Raw genomic sequence first — 15,070 nt, forward strand, 5'->3', positions numbered from 1 at the left:
TTTTTTTTTTTTTTTTTTTTTTTTTTTTTTTTTTTTGTTGTTGTTGCTGAGTAATATTCCATTGTGTATATGTACCACAATTTGTGCATCCATTTCTCCACTGAGGGGCATCTGGGCTGTTTCCAGCTTCTGGCTACTACAAGTAAGGCTGCTACAAACATGGTTGAACAATCTAATTAAAAAATGGGGAACAGAACTAAACAGAGAATTTTCTGTAGAGGAATATCGAATGGCAGAGAAACACTTAAAGAAATGCTCAACCTCATTAGCCATCAGGGAAATGCAAATCAAAACGACCCTAAGATTTCACCTTACACCCATCAGAATGGCCAAGATCAAAAACTCAAGAGTCAACACATGCTGGAGAGGTTGTGGAGAAAGGGGAACCCTCCTCCACTGCTGCTGGGAATGTAAACTTGTACATACACTCTGGAAATCAATCTGGCAAATTCTCAGACAACTAGGAATAGCACTTCCTCAAGACCCAGCCATAACACTCCTAGGCATATACCCAAAAGAGTCTCAAGTACACGATGCTAGTTATTCTAACAAGGTCTCTGTGCACAGGATTCTACTAAAAAATTGTTTCTCTTGCTCCGCAGAGGGCATGTTTCTGAAGGAGAGTTCATTTGTTTTCTGAAGAAATGAATCTGCTGTGTGTCAGGTGCCTTTAATTGAGAGTAATCCCTATGGCTAATTGGCATTTTGGGGGTGGCATATTTACCGTCGGAGCAGTAAGTTAGTGCTCATTCCTACTGCCTACTCTTTGTACCAGAAATAAAGACTTGAAACCTTTCTGTGAGATGATCAACTGCATTTCACATCTCAAGAAGATATGCAAACACAGGATTTTTACTTTAAAAGCTTTTCGTGAAAAACAAACAATCAAAAATTTTCTTGGGTTCTGGAGATGGAACCAAAGTCTTGCACTTTTTAGACAAACACTTGCAGGCCTAAAACTTTTTATTTAAAAAATATTCTGTGCTCGTTGGCTAGAAAACTAGCTCCGCTAATAAAGTACTTGTCTTGCAAGCGCCGGAGCCGGAGTTAGTGTCCCAGAACCCACAGGAAAAGCCAGGTGTGGCAGTTCACACCCAGCGTAAGAGCATATACTCCAGCTGCTGTGCTAGTGTACAGCCCGAATCTCAGCACTAGGGAGTCAGAGGTAGGTGGATCTCTGTGAGTTTGAGGCCAGCCTGGTCATAGAGCGAGTTCCAGGACAGCCGATGCTATGTAGAGAGACTTTTCTCAAAGGCAGGCAAGCAAGCAAGCAAGCAAAAGAACGTATACTTCTCATGAGGACCATCAGCTGGAGAGATGGCTCAGCTGTTAAGAGCATGTACGGTCTGCTCTTAACAGAGGTCCTGAGTTCAATTCCCAGCAACCACATGGTGGCTCACAACCATCTATACCCTCTCCTGCCCTCTTCTGGCCTGCAGATGTACATGCAGATAGAGCACTCATAACATAAAATAAATTTTAAAAAAAAATCTTAAAAATAAGAAAAGGACCAGAGTTAACTCTTGGCACCTATGTTAGACAGCTCACAATTGCCTTAAGTCCAGCTCCAGGGTGAGCCAATGCCTCTGGGTTATATGGTCACCTACCCTCAGGTGCACATGGACATACACATAACTAAAAAAGGATACATTTCTTTTTCTAAAAGCCAAGCATCGTGGCACATATTTGTAATTTCATTGCTGGGGAGGAAGGGAGAGAGGGAGGGCGGGAGGGAGGGACAGGCATATCCTTAGGATTTGCTGGCTAGCTAGCCTAGTCTACTTGAGGAACTCCAGGCCAGTGAGAGAGCCAATCTCAATAACAAAGGTGGGTGGCCCCTTAAGGAACAACGGCCAAGGTTGTCCTTTGCCCTCTGTCCACAGTGTGTGTCCTCTGAGGACACACATACACACAAAGAGTGGGGGAGACACATGGATGGGGTGGGGGTGGGGGAGCAGAAGGGAAAGGAAGAAATATAAAACCTATAATCCCAGCACTCTGTTGTGGGGCAAAGACCCAAGACCACTCAACAAGACCAGAGTTCAAATTTGAAAGTCTTTATTAAGCAGGCTAGAGAGAAAACAGTTCTCACAGAGCAGTCCCAACTGTTTTCTGCAGGGAGCGTTTAAAGGCAAGAATCATGTCCCGGTGGACAAGTTCAGGTGGATGTAGAGTAAGCAAGCAATTTAATAGAAGCAAAGAGTGGCAGTTAGCTGGTACATCTTGACCTTAAATTTTTGGAACAGGGTTGGGTAATTTTTAATTTTTCATAGAGGAATCTTGGTGGGTGTCAGCTCTAGGTCAGACCTAAGATGGCTTATGGCAGGGACAGATGGAGGAATCTTGGCCCTGCTATATACCTATGAGTCTGAGACAGGAGAATTGTGAATTTGCAGCCAGCCTGGGCTAAATAGTTATATTCTCTCTCTCTCTTCCTCCCCCCTCTTTGGTTTTTTTTTTTTTTTTTTTTTTTTGAGACAGGGTTTCTCTGTGTAGCCTTGGCTGTCCTGGACTCACTTTGTAGACCAAGCTGGCCTCGAACTCACAGAGATCTGCCTGTCTCTGCCTCCCTGAATGCTGGGATTACAGGCATGCGCCACGGTGCCCAGCTTTTTTTTTTTTTTTCAAGACAGGGTGTCTCTGTGTCACAGAGCCCAGGCTGTCTTGGACTTCCTTGAACAGAGGCTGGCCTTGAACCCACAGAGATCTTGCCTCTGCCTCCTGAGTGCTGGGATTAAAGGTGTGTGCCACCACGCCTGGCTTAGTTATACCCTGTCCCCAAAGAGAATACAAGAGTACATAGAACTCTGAGATAACCTTGATTCAGACACCAGTGTCAGCTTGCATTAGGCACCAAGGACTCAAGTCCTTTTAGGGATTATATGGGACAGAGTTGAAGGAGCTAGAGAAGAGATTGTGTCTAAAAGGCAACTTGGAGGATCAGAGGAAAGCACCAGGCAACCTGAGAAGCCAGAGCAGAGCCTAAGGAAGGTGTCTTAACCTTACTATGAAGAGACACCATGATCATGGCAACTCTTATTTAAAAAAGGACTTAATTGGGGGCCTTTAATTAATATTTAATTAGTCCACTATCATGGAAGGGAGTATGGTGGCAGGCATGGTACTAGAAAAGTAACTCAAGAGCTATATCCTAACCTGTAGGCCAAGAGAGAGAGACTGGGCCTGTCATGGGCTTTTGAAACCTTAAAGCCCACCCCGGTGATAGATTTCTTCCACCACACCCGGCTCAAAATAGTTCTGCTTGGGTTTGAACCCCAGACATCTAGACTTAAGAGCTGGTGTCTTACTGAGCCATCTGAGGCTTCTTAAAGAAAGGTAGTGGGGGTTTGAACCACAGGCTCTCAGACTGAGGGTCTGATCCCTCATCAATTAAGCTATCCAAGCTTTCTGGCAACTCTTCTTAAAGGAAGCACTGAATTGGAGTCCCGTTTACAGTTTCAGAGGTTTAGTCCATTATCCTCATGGTGGGAAGCAGACAGGCCTGGTGTCAGAGCAGTAGCTAAGAGCTTTAAGTCCTCATCCACAGGCAGCAGGCAGAGAGAGAAAGGGAGATGGGGTGGGGAAGAGACTGGACCTGTCAAGGCTTATGAAACCTCAGAGCCCACTCCTAATGATACGCATATTCCAACAAGGACACACCCACTCCACTGGGCCACACCTCCTAAACCTTTCAAACAGTTTATCAACTAGAGATGATGCCTATGGGGCGATTCTTACTCAAGCCACCAAGTTGGTTTTGGCTTACAGTTCCAAGTGGATAAGAGTCCATCATAGTGGGGAGGTAGGGCAACAGGCAGGCACGGCCGTCGGAGCCAGAAACCAAGAAATCACATCCCCAACTGAAAGCCTGAAGCAGAGAGAGTGAACCGGAAGTGGAACAAGGCCGTGTAATCTCAAAGTCTGCCCAAAGCAATGTACGCCCTCCAGAAAGGCCATACCACCTCAGCCTCCCCAAATACTCAGTGCTGGGATGACAAGCATGTGCAGTCACCCCCAGCTCTGAAGTATCTTTTTTATTCAACCACGACATTCCATTTCTTGGCCCACACAGGCTTGCCACATGATGATGCAAAATGCATTTAGTCCAACTTCAAAAGTCCCCATCCTCTTTCACAGCCTGAATACTGTTTAAAAGTCCACTGTATTATTTGCCCAAATATCACAGGAATAGCCTCTGGTGTGGTTGCTGTTGAAGTCCTTGCATTATCTTCCAGGCTCTCACCAGAAGGGTGATGCATTTTCTGAAAACATCTCTTGCCCTCAGAGACTGAACTTTTCCCAGACCTGGCGGCTGAGTCAATAATATGCCTTGAGGTCACGTAAGACCATGTAGCCCACCTGCCGTCCTTATGCAGATCCAGCCGACTTAGGTGTCACCTGCCTTTAAGAACAACGTGATCTCCCTGACTATGCTTTGAATTCCCCACGCGATCAGCTTTTACAACCTCAGCTAAATGCAGAGCTTTCGTCTTAAATTGTGTAGCTTCCTGCCCCTGACCCAGAATACTGTTCTCTGTGTGTGTGCATGTTGTAGTAATTGTTTTCTGAAAGCGACCTTAAACCAAACAGATATCAACCATAAATTTCGGAAGCAGCATGTGGATATAGGTTCATGACGTGTATGTGCTTTTGCATGTCATTCTGGGATACGTGTGGTCAGTAAAGTGCCTTTACAGCTTTGTAGAGCTGTTTAAGACTTCTGTACAGAATCCCTCCTTCCTTTCCCAAACCATGTTTTCCACACTGTTCAGTAAATATAGAGCAAAACCCTGTACTAAACACACACACAGGCTCAACAGACACACAGGCGCGCGCACACACACACACACACATATATATGTCATATATATATATATGTATGACAGCCAGGCTACTTAGAAATGTTTTGGCTTGCCTTTTTTCCAAGACAGGGTTTCTCTGTGTAGCCTTGGATGTCCTGGACTTGCTTCGTAGGCCAGACTGGCCTCAGACTCACAAAGATCCACCTGCCTCTGCCTCGAGTGCCGGAATTACAGGTGTGCACTGCTGTACCGGGCTTGGCTTGCCCTTTTCCTTGCATTTCTTCATAGCTTTGTTCCATTCTTCCACTCTTAAGTCTTGACTCAGCCAAATTTGCTTATTTATGAAAACAATTTGACCTTTTGAATGGATTTGTGTGTGTGCTAGGGTTGAAAGAGGCCTCACCCATGTTAAGATCATCCACCACTAAGCCACATGACTAACTCTTGCCTAGAGTTTGTCTTTAAAGTCTAAATTTGGGGGCATAAGTGGACTTGCCACCCAAGCATGACAACTTGAGTTAAATCTAGGACTCCATGGTGGAAACAGAGAACCTACTCCCAAAAGTTGTCCCAAAATGACAGCCAGGGCTATGCAGAGAAACCCTGTCTCAAAAAAAAAAAAAAAAAAAAAAAAAGTTGCCCCCCCCATACTGATAATAAAGTATAAAATGAGGAAAAAAGTGTAAATTTTTATCAAAGCATGTCTCACAGTTAATTGATACAGGTCAGTTCCCCAAGTTCGTAAAGGGCCCTTTTGAGATCCAATTCTCTCATTTCTAGAAAGTTTTCTTGAATCCGTCTTTGGAAATTAGCTCTCTCCTGTTATTTCTCTTCGGGGACTTCAGCTGAACACATGCTGAGGATTTTGCACAGTTTCCGTTCCCCCCCTCCCATTTCCCTCTTACCCCTTTGACTTCTCTTGATCTAGTTTCTTTTCTGTTTCTCACGCTATTCTTAAATTCCATTAGAATCACTTCTTCTGTGAATGGCTTGTAATTTATTCACTTCTGAGGTAGTTGGTTAGTTTCTTTCCTGAGTTCAAGCAAACTCTCATGCAGTTCTTCTTATCTGTCCCTTCCCTTTTTGCCCATCTCTATTCTTAGCTTTTAACTTCCAATTTAAAGCGTTTTTTAAAGGGCCAGGCATAGCGGAGCGCACCCTTTAATCCCAGCATTTGGGAGGTAGAGGCAGGCAGATCTCTAGGAGTCTGAGGCTATCTCGGCCTACACAAAGAGTTCCAGGCTAGGCAAAGCTACACAGTAAGACCCTGTATTTAAAGAAAAATATTTTTTAAATATTTATTTATTTTTATTTGTGTGTCTGTGTGCCATGCGAGTGAGGGTACTCTTGGAGAGAAGCAGAGAGTACTGGATCCCCTGGGACTGTTTTTACAGACTATTGTGAACTGTTTATGGAGGTGCTCAGAATTGAACCTGGGTCATCTGGAAAAGCAGCCAGATCCTACCAATGTGGGGTGCTAAGAACTGAACTCAGGCTTTTTTTTTTTTTTTTTTTTTTTTTTTGTGGAAGGACAGCAAACTGCTGGGGCCATCTCTCCAGCCCCAGAATTTAGTTTTATGTGCATGTATGGTGTGTGTGTGTGTGTGTGTGTGTGTGTGTGTGTGTGTGTGTACATGTGTCCTCAGATACCAGAAGAGGGAATTCGGTCTCCTGAAGATGAAGTTACAATTATAAGCCACTTGATGTGGGTGTGGGAACCAAATCCTTTGGAAGAGCAGCAAGCACCCCTAAGTTCTGAGCCATCTTTCCAGCCTTTTGAGATTTCTTTTAATATTAAAAAGTTTGAGAGCATACATCTTTGTTAGTTTTCGTGGCTGACTTTTATGAAGACAGTTCTCAGCTAATTCTTCATTGTTTCTACTCGTTTGGTGGTCTGTCTGTTTGGTTTGGGACAGCATCTTCACTGTGTGTAGCTCTTTCTGGCCTGGAACACAAAACATAGCCTAGGACTGGCTTTGAATGTGCAGCAGTCATTCTGCCTCCGCCTGCCAAGTGCCAGGATTACAGATGTGCACCATCGCTCCCATGGGAGTTATTTAACTCTATATGGGGTCCCTAAAGCCTCTACCTCCCTTCCAACCCCCCAACCCTAGGTGGGAAAGAAAGAGGGCTAGAAGGGAGAGGGGTCTCAGACTGCTTTACTTCTTCCAGTTGGGTAGGGTTGTCGGGTTCTTTCTGGGGCAACACTACTACCAGCCATCAGGATATCAGCAATCGCCAGCAAACGGGGCAAGCAGTCCTCCGTTCCTTTCCCCAAGCCACCATTGTCTCTCTGGGAGCTCATATTTATATTCTTCCGGAGGAGTCCTCAGAATTCCACTAATTCCAGCTGGCAAAGGCCATGTCCCTCTCTGAGCCTCGTGAGGCAACTGTCAGCCGTGGACAGATGAAGGCAGTCCCATATCCCACACTTGGGCTTTAAAACAAGAACCTGCTCACATAACATGACGAGCTTTTCAAGAAATCCACACTTTCACTATCCCCATCTTACCTGTCCTTTGTTCAATCATTTATTAGTGTGTATATGGCGGTGAAGGGTGGGGGTGTGGCAGGCATGTGCCTGCCACAGCAGGAGTGAGGGGGTCAGAGGACAATCTGTGTAGTCGGTTTCCCCCTTCTACCTTCATGCCAAGGATTGAACCCAGGTCCTGAGGTTTCCCCGCTTTCCCCGCTGAACCATCTTACAATTGCACTTTCTTCTTCTTAAGGAGGAACTAGAGTTCACGCCAGATGAGGTGTGGTGGTGGGGGGGGATAAGACAGGCTGGCAATCAACTGGGATGGTCTTTGGACAGTCTGTGGTAAAGGACCATTTTGATTCATTTTATGTAGATGAGTGTTTTGCCTGCATAGATGTCTGTGTACCCCATGAGTACCCAGTGCCCATGGAGGTCAGAAGAGCCAATGCGCCTAACTGCTGAGCCCTCTCTCTAGCCCCAAGGACCAATGGTTCCATTTTTAATTCAAAATCCAAGGTGGAACAGTAGTTTTGGAAAACACAGTCAAATTGATTACTCTGTTGAAATCTTAAAAATGACATAAAGCGTGAGCTGAATTATTTTCTTATACTTAAAGATACCACTGTACTTTAAATAAATGTAATTAAGAGAAAAAAACCTGTAGGAAATAAAGGTGACTGCAAGATAATTAGTGGGGCTGGGAAACAGCATGAGGGTCTGAGTTTGAGCCTTGGAACCCACCTAAAGCCAGACGTCAGAAGTAGAGACAGGCAGATCTCTGGGGCTTGCTAGTCAGCTAGTCTAGTTCAGTCACAAGCTCCATGCCAATGAGAGACCCTGGCTCAAAAACAAAAACAGCTGGGATACAGAGTTTAAAAAATGTGACTAATAATAAAAATAAAAAAAAAAAAGAAAACCAAAACCAAAACAACAACAACAAGATGGATGACACTAGAGGAAAGATACCTAGGGTAGATCTCACACACTTGTACACGTCCATTTACACATGCGTGCGCACACACATTATTCACAACTTTTCCATCCCATACACACAACTGAATGGGAGTCAAAGCAGAGGATGGTGTGTGGCATAAACAGTCTATGTTTTGTCTTAATAAGTTGTTGATTTTTTTCATACAGTCTTGCTATGTATTTCCAGTTGACCTGCTACCCACTATATATCCCAAGCTGGTCTCAAACTTACAGCAATGCTCCTGCCTGGGCATCACCACATCTGCATATAACTAGTTTTACAGAGGTATGCTAACAGAAATGAAAAAAAAATGTTTAACGTAATCCATCCTGCTCAGTATATTCATTTGAAATACTCATCGAAGATACAATTTCTTCCCCCATGTCTTTAACTGTATACCCAGCAATTTATGATATTGGAGCAGGGCACATGCCTATAATCCCAGTACTCAGGGAGGCAGAGGCAGGATCTCTGTGAGTCTGAGGCTACCCTGCTCTACAGAGCGAGTTCCAGGACAGCCAAGGCTATACAGAAAAAAAAAAAAATTGGGATGTAGCTCATTCCCAGTAAAAGACACAGGCATGAACACATGTATGTGCTCTCTCCCTCCCCCCTACCCCTCTCTCTCTCTCTCTCACACACATACACACACACACACACACACACACACACACACACACACACGGAATTAAGTTAACTGTAGTGGCACACACCTATATTCCTAGCATTCAGGAGGTGAAGGCACAAGAATCATAGATTTTGGTTTTTTTCCCCAGAAGGTTTCTCTGTGTAGCCTTGGATGTCCTGGAACTCGCTCTGTAGATCAGGCTGGCCTCAGATTCACAGAGATCTGCCTGCCTCTGCCTCCCCAAGGGCCGGGATAAAAGGTGTACGTCTCCTCTGTTGCCTGGCTCAGGATTATAGATTCGATAGTAGTTTAGGCTATAAGGTCCACCTGGACTATACACAGAACCTGCCTCAAAGATTGTAGTGGTGTATACCTTTAATCCTAGCACTCGTGAGGCAGAGGAGAAAGAAGGATCTCTCTAAGTTCAAGGCCAGCCCGATTTACAAAGCAAGTTCCACCAACTGCTAGTCTCAAAGCAAAACAAACAAACAAACAAACAAACAAACAAACAAAAAACCAAAGAAGTTAAATATCAATTCTGGATTTGTGGTAATAGCTGGCAAACTGCCTTTAACACGTTTGCCTTCATGACGCAGTTTCACTGTGACTAGGTTATAAGTCATTCTGTGTGTGAATCACTATGCAAGCTTTACAGCAACCAAACTTGTTCAACAAGTTTGTTTTGCTTGGCAATCAGTCATTGAATATCAAAAGTGCTGGGGCACAGGCTCGCAATTGCTGCAGTTGGCAGGCTGTCATAGGAGACCAACCAGTTTTGAGGACAGCCTGGGCTACAGAGCAAGTGTCTTTATCGTGAGACCCAGTACCAAACAAACTTTTTCTCATCTGAGTACTATCCAGGACCAATCCTGCTTAAGCTTCTCGGGTCAGAGAAGCCTGGGAATGTTCAGGGTAGTGTGTCTGTAGACAACTTTTCAACACTAACTCCATGTTTGTTTGTTTTTTAACTTACCAGGCTGTGGCAGTCCATTTTGAGTAGGCTCCCAATCTAGAAGTCACCTTCTATCTTCAGGAATAGAGATAGGTCAGTGGCAAGAGGACTAACCAAGCCGGGTGCAGCGGTGCGTACCTGTAATCCCAGCACACTGGGAGAGGCAGAGGCAGGTGGACCGCTGTGAGTTTAAGGCCAGCCTGGTCTACAAAGTGAATCCAGGAGAGCCTACTGAGAGGCTACTCAGAGAAACTCTGTCTTGAAAAACTGAAGAAGGAGAAGGAAGAGGAGGAAGAGAAGGAGGAGAAGGAAAAAAAGAAGAAAGGAGAAGGAGGAAGAAAAGAAGAAGAGGAGGAGAAGGAGGAGGAGGAGGAAGGCTATAAAATGAATATTAGATGTTGTCTCTTAAAGCAACAGAATATGCCTTCCTACTTCCTCATTTTGTCATGTAAGGTTCATTTCCAACTGAGAACATTTTTGGTTTAACCTCCCAGGCTTTCTACCCAAGATGTGCATGTGGTTAGATGGAAAATTCAGTCCAAAGAAGCCAAACGTACACACTGGGAAAAAGACACCACCTTTAACAAATAGTGCTGATCAAACTAGATGTCTTCATGTAGAAGAATGCAGAAAGATTCATACTTATCACTCTGCACAAAACTAAAGTCCAAGTGGATCAAAGACCTCAACATAAAACCAGATACACTAAACCTGACAGAAGAGAAAGTGGAGATTAGCCTTGAATTCATTGGCACAGGAAAGGGCTTTCTGAACAGAACATTACTGGTGCAAGACACTAAGATCAACAGTTAACAAACGGGGACCTCATGAAACCAAAAGCTTCTGTGTGCCAAAGGACAACGTCATTCAGACAAAGCTCAGGCCCTAGAATAGAAAAAAGATCTCTACTAATTACACATTCAGTAGAGGGTTAGTATCTAAAAACATATAAAAGAACAACAACAAAAAAACTGAACATCAAAATTAAAAACAGAGGGGCTGCAGAGATGGCTCAGCAGTTAAGAGCACTGACTGTTCAAGAGGACCCAGGTTCAAATCCCAGCAACTCCATGGTAGCTCACAACTGTTTGTAACTCCAGGATCTGATACCCTCACACAGACATACATGCAGGCAAAATACCAGTGCACATAAAGTAAAAATAACACTTTTTTTTTAAAGTGGACAACAGACCTGACCAGAGCTTTCAATAGAGGAATCTCAAATGGCCAAGATACAAAGAAAATGTTCAATATCCTTAGTCACCAGGGAAATGCAAATCAAAACGACTTTGAGATTCCGTTTTACACCCGTCAGAATAACTAAGATCAAGAACACAGATGGCAGTTCATGCTAGGGAGGATGGGGAAAACTCCTCCATTGCTGGTGGGAGTACACACCTTTACAGCCTCTATGGAAATCAGTGTGGTGGTTCCTCAGGACCCAGCTCTACTATTCTTAGGCATATGCCAAGACTCTACATCCTACTTCAGAGACAGGTGCTCATTCATATTCATCGCTGCCCTCTTCACAACAGCCGGAACTGAGGAACAGTACAGATGCTCCTCATCTTTAGAATGGATAAAGAAAATGGGGTACATTCACACAGTGGAAAATACCATTCAGCTGTTAAAAAAAAAATGGATAGAACTAGAAAAACCCATCCTGAGTAAGGCAACCCAGACCCAAAAGAGACAAATACGGTAGGTTTTCTCTTGGCTTTCAAGCCTTCAAAAGGCGTGCTACAATCCACATGACCACTGACATTAGGTATAGAGGAAGACACTCTGGGGAGGGAGAATCTTCCAAAGAATGAGAAATAGAATATATAGGGGAGACTAGCATGGGAGCATATGAGACAAAATGTCTCTAGAATTCCACTGAGTTTGTTTATGTTAGCCATTTACTGCTGAACCTGGGGCCTACCCTTAAGGGGGGTTAATACATCCAGTATATTCCGGTTTCTGATGTTGTGATTTTATGGGTTTTGCCTTTGCGTATGTGCCTGTGTGTTTCTTGTGTGTTTTTTTTTTAATTGTTTCTGTTTATTTGCCTGTTTCTTTTTCAAAGTGTGCTTGTGTGTGTGTGTGTGTGTGTGTGTGTGTGTGTGTGTGTGAGAAGTTGCACGAGGGGAGAGGTGGGGTGGAGAGAATCTGAGAGGAGTCAGGGAGGGAAAACTGATTCGAATATATTTTATGAAAAAAATACATTTCAATAAAAAGACTCAGTCCGTAAAATCTGTGGTACCAGAAAGTAAAATTTTTAGCTAAAAAAAAAAAAAAAAAAAATACAGAACACAAGGATCATTAAAGGGGCCCCTGATGGTTTATAGCCTTAGACAACTGAATCACAAAATAAATGTTGGTAATAGAGTCCAATGAAGAGACTAAAACAGATTCCCTGAGGTCAGAGCAACATGAGTTAATGGAGAAGGGAAAGTTCTTCTTGATACAATTAAAATTTATAGGAAAATGATGGAAGTTTGGGAAACATCACAGAAGTGTCAGGCAAAGCCCAGCGATGTGTGCAAATGTTCCCATGAATGGCTGAAGGTCTGATATTTTAGAACAGGAATGCTACCCAGCACTATCTTTTGAGCCGGACCACCTTCATAAGAGCAAATGTTTGTCTGCAAAAGATCATCGCAGTGGGCTGGTTGACTGCTGGCATGCCCTCATAAAAGGGGATGGAGCAGGCCAGGTCCCTCGTATCTGAGTATCCAGCCATGCCCCGCAGTCAGGTGTATGCAATTCTTTCCTAGTTGCACGTGGCCTGGGGGTTCTGGGTAAGCACTAGAGCATGTAGGCTGAGGGGTTAAGCAGCTTGCCGGAAGCCATCTTCCATGCTGGGGGAAGACTTTCCAATGGGATTACTTTGGGGGTTGCTCATGTCCAGGTAGGTAACCCCTTTCCCACGTTCTATAAATAAGCCCAATATATCCATTGGTTCTCCAGGGTGAACTTTAGTGAAATCAAACTTGGCTTTGTTATTGGGACCTCATGAAGGGGTATATAACTGTTCACAGCCTCCCGCCAGTAGGGAGAAAACTCTTGAATTGGGGGAGGAATCTGAATATTGTGGTTTTTTTTTTAAACAATCTTAAAAATGTGTGTATGCATGTGTGTGTGTGTGTGTGTGTGTGTGTGTGTGTGTGTGTGCAAGCCATGTCACCTGTATGGACAGCCTGTAGGCGTCAGTCCTCTTCTACCACAATATGGAGCGCATGGATTGCAATCAGATGGTAAGGCCTGGCATCAAACACCTTTACCATTTCTCCGCCCAATGACTTCAGTTTAATTAAACACCTATCAAACCCAAATTGAAGGCATTCTACAAAACAGCGGGCTATTCTAAAACCAAACCAAACCAAAACCAGCCACGTGTCCCAGGTGAAAGAGGGGTACGTAGACATGACAACAGGACATGCACGCCTGGACTGGACCCCAATTTAAGTAGGAGGGTGTTAGGACAACTGACAAGGCTGTACCTTTGCTCACAAGCATGACATCATCAGCGAGCCGGGCGCAGTCGTTCACACACCTTTAATCCCAGCACTCAGGAAGCAGAGGCAGGCAGATCTCTGCGAGTTCGGGGCCAGCCTGGTCTACAGAGGGAGTCCAGGAAAGCCAAGGCCACACAGAGAAACCCTATCTTGAAAAACAAAACAGACATTCCCAGTGGCACAGAGGGGAGCCAGTGTTCCTGGAGCTCACTGCTGTTGGAATTTGTTTAATTTATTAAGGCAGCCATACATCTTATAATGTGCTCCTTACCTACAGCCAGCTCCCACAAACCCAGGGTCTAGCCACTCGCATTACACAGATTAAAAACTAATTCTGAGACTCAAGGATTTGCTCCAAAGTGGTCAGCCGGTAAGTGAAGGCAAAGATTACATCTATCTGTGTGACTGCAATACATTTCATCATGGCGCTGATAAAAAACAAACAAACAAACAAACAAACGCCTTCCCTCATTAAAGTTCTCAAAAGGAACCATCACACATCTAAGCATTCTGTCACAAAAAGGCTGGAAAAAAAAAACTTACCAAAATTCAAGGCTAGAGGCCTGCTGCCAGCACATAGCCATCTGACGGTGGAAACTGCTCGGGTTTTGTTTTGTTTCTGGGTTTTTGAGAGAGATACTTGCTATGCAACCCTGCTGGATTCAAACTTGGGGCGATCTTCCTGCCATAGCTTCCTGACCATTGGGCAACAGGTGTAGGTAAGAGGGGAAAAAAACAGGAAACAGCCACACTGGCTGGTCAGCCTTTTGAGTGTATGACAACACTCCCACGTCTCTCCTCCAACTTCCTTCCTTCCCGTCCCTCACCATTCCCGCCCTTTTTAGCACAGCACTTTCAAGTACACGCTCAGAACGTAAGCTACCCTATATGGGAGACAAATAAGCCAACGTTACATAAGAAGTCTACTCTGCTCTATCGGGCCGTCTTTGAGAGGGGGAAACACCCCAGAGACTGTGCTAACACATAATAAACTGCTTTCTCTAAAAGAGAGCCTTGGTCTCTGATGAGAAAGACTATACCACCACCACAAGGCACAGTCCATGAAATTGTTCATTTAATAACCCATTAGAAAGTTTATAGACTGGAGAGACAGCTCAATTGATAAAGCACTTGCCTAGCATGTCAGGCCCTCAGTACAATCCCCAGAACTGCAAGAAAGCAAAGAACTGCTGAGCCGCTGGCCAAGAAAGTAAGTTTAAGCAGCTTGAAAGGTTGGGGCAGAAACATCATGAATTCAAGGTCAGTCTCAGCTATAGATAGCATGTTGGAAGGCAGCTTGAACGACATGAGACCCTGTCTCAAGACAAAAGGCTCAGGAGGCTGGCCACGGTGGCACTCAGCTACAATCCCAGCAACTCAGGGCTCAGCCTGGATCACATAACCTAGCAGAGATCACAGAATGAGGCCGTTGCCTCAGAAAAACCATTCAGAGCTTCTGATAAATTTGGGGGTGGGGTGTGAAAGAAAAAGACATAGCCAGAGGAAATAAAAAATTGATTATGCTATCGTGGTCGTGTCAACAATACTCACCACACACAGAATCTGAAATGTTTTATAAAGCGGGGATAGCCTGTCAGCACGATGGACAATAGTCCTCCCTGAGTCTGCCCATCCTGCCTTGCCTCTCACAGTCTCTGTGATTTATGGTCCTGAACAAATTAGACTTAATTTCAGAGCAACTCATCAGCCACAGGTATAATCATCTTGGCAGAACA

This window comes from Psammomys obesus, unplaced genomic scaffold, assembly GCF_907164565.1.
Source record: "Psammomys obesus unplaced genomic scaffold, mPsaObe1.curated_primary_1811, whole genome shotgun sequence".
NCBI lineage: Eukaryota > Metazoa > Chordata > Mammalia > Rodentia > Muridae > Psammomys > Psammomys obesus.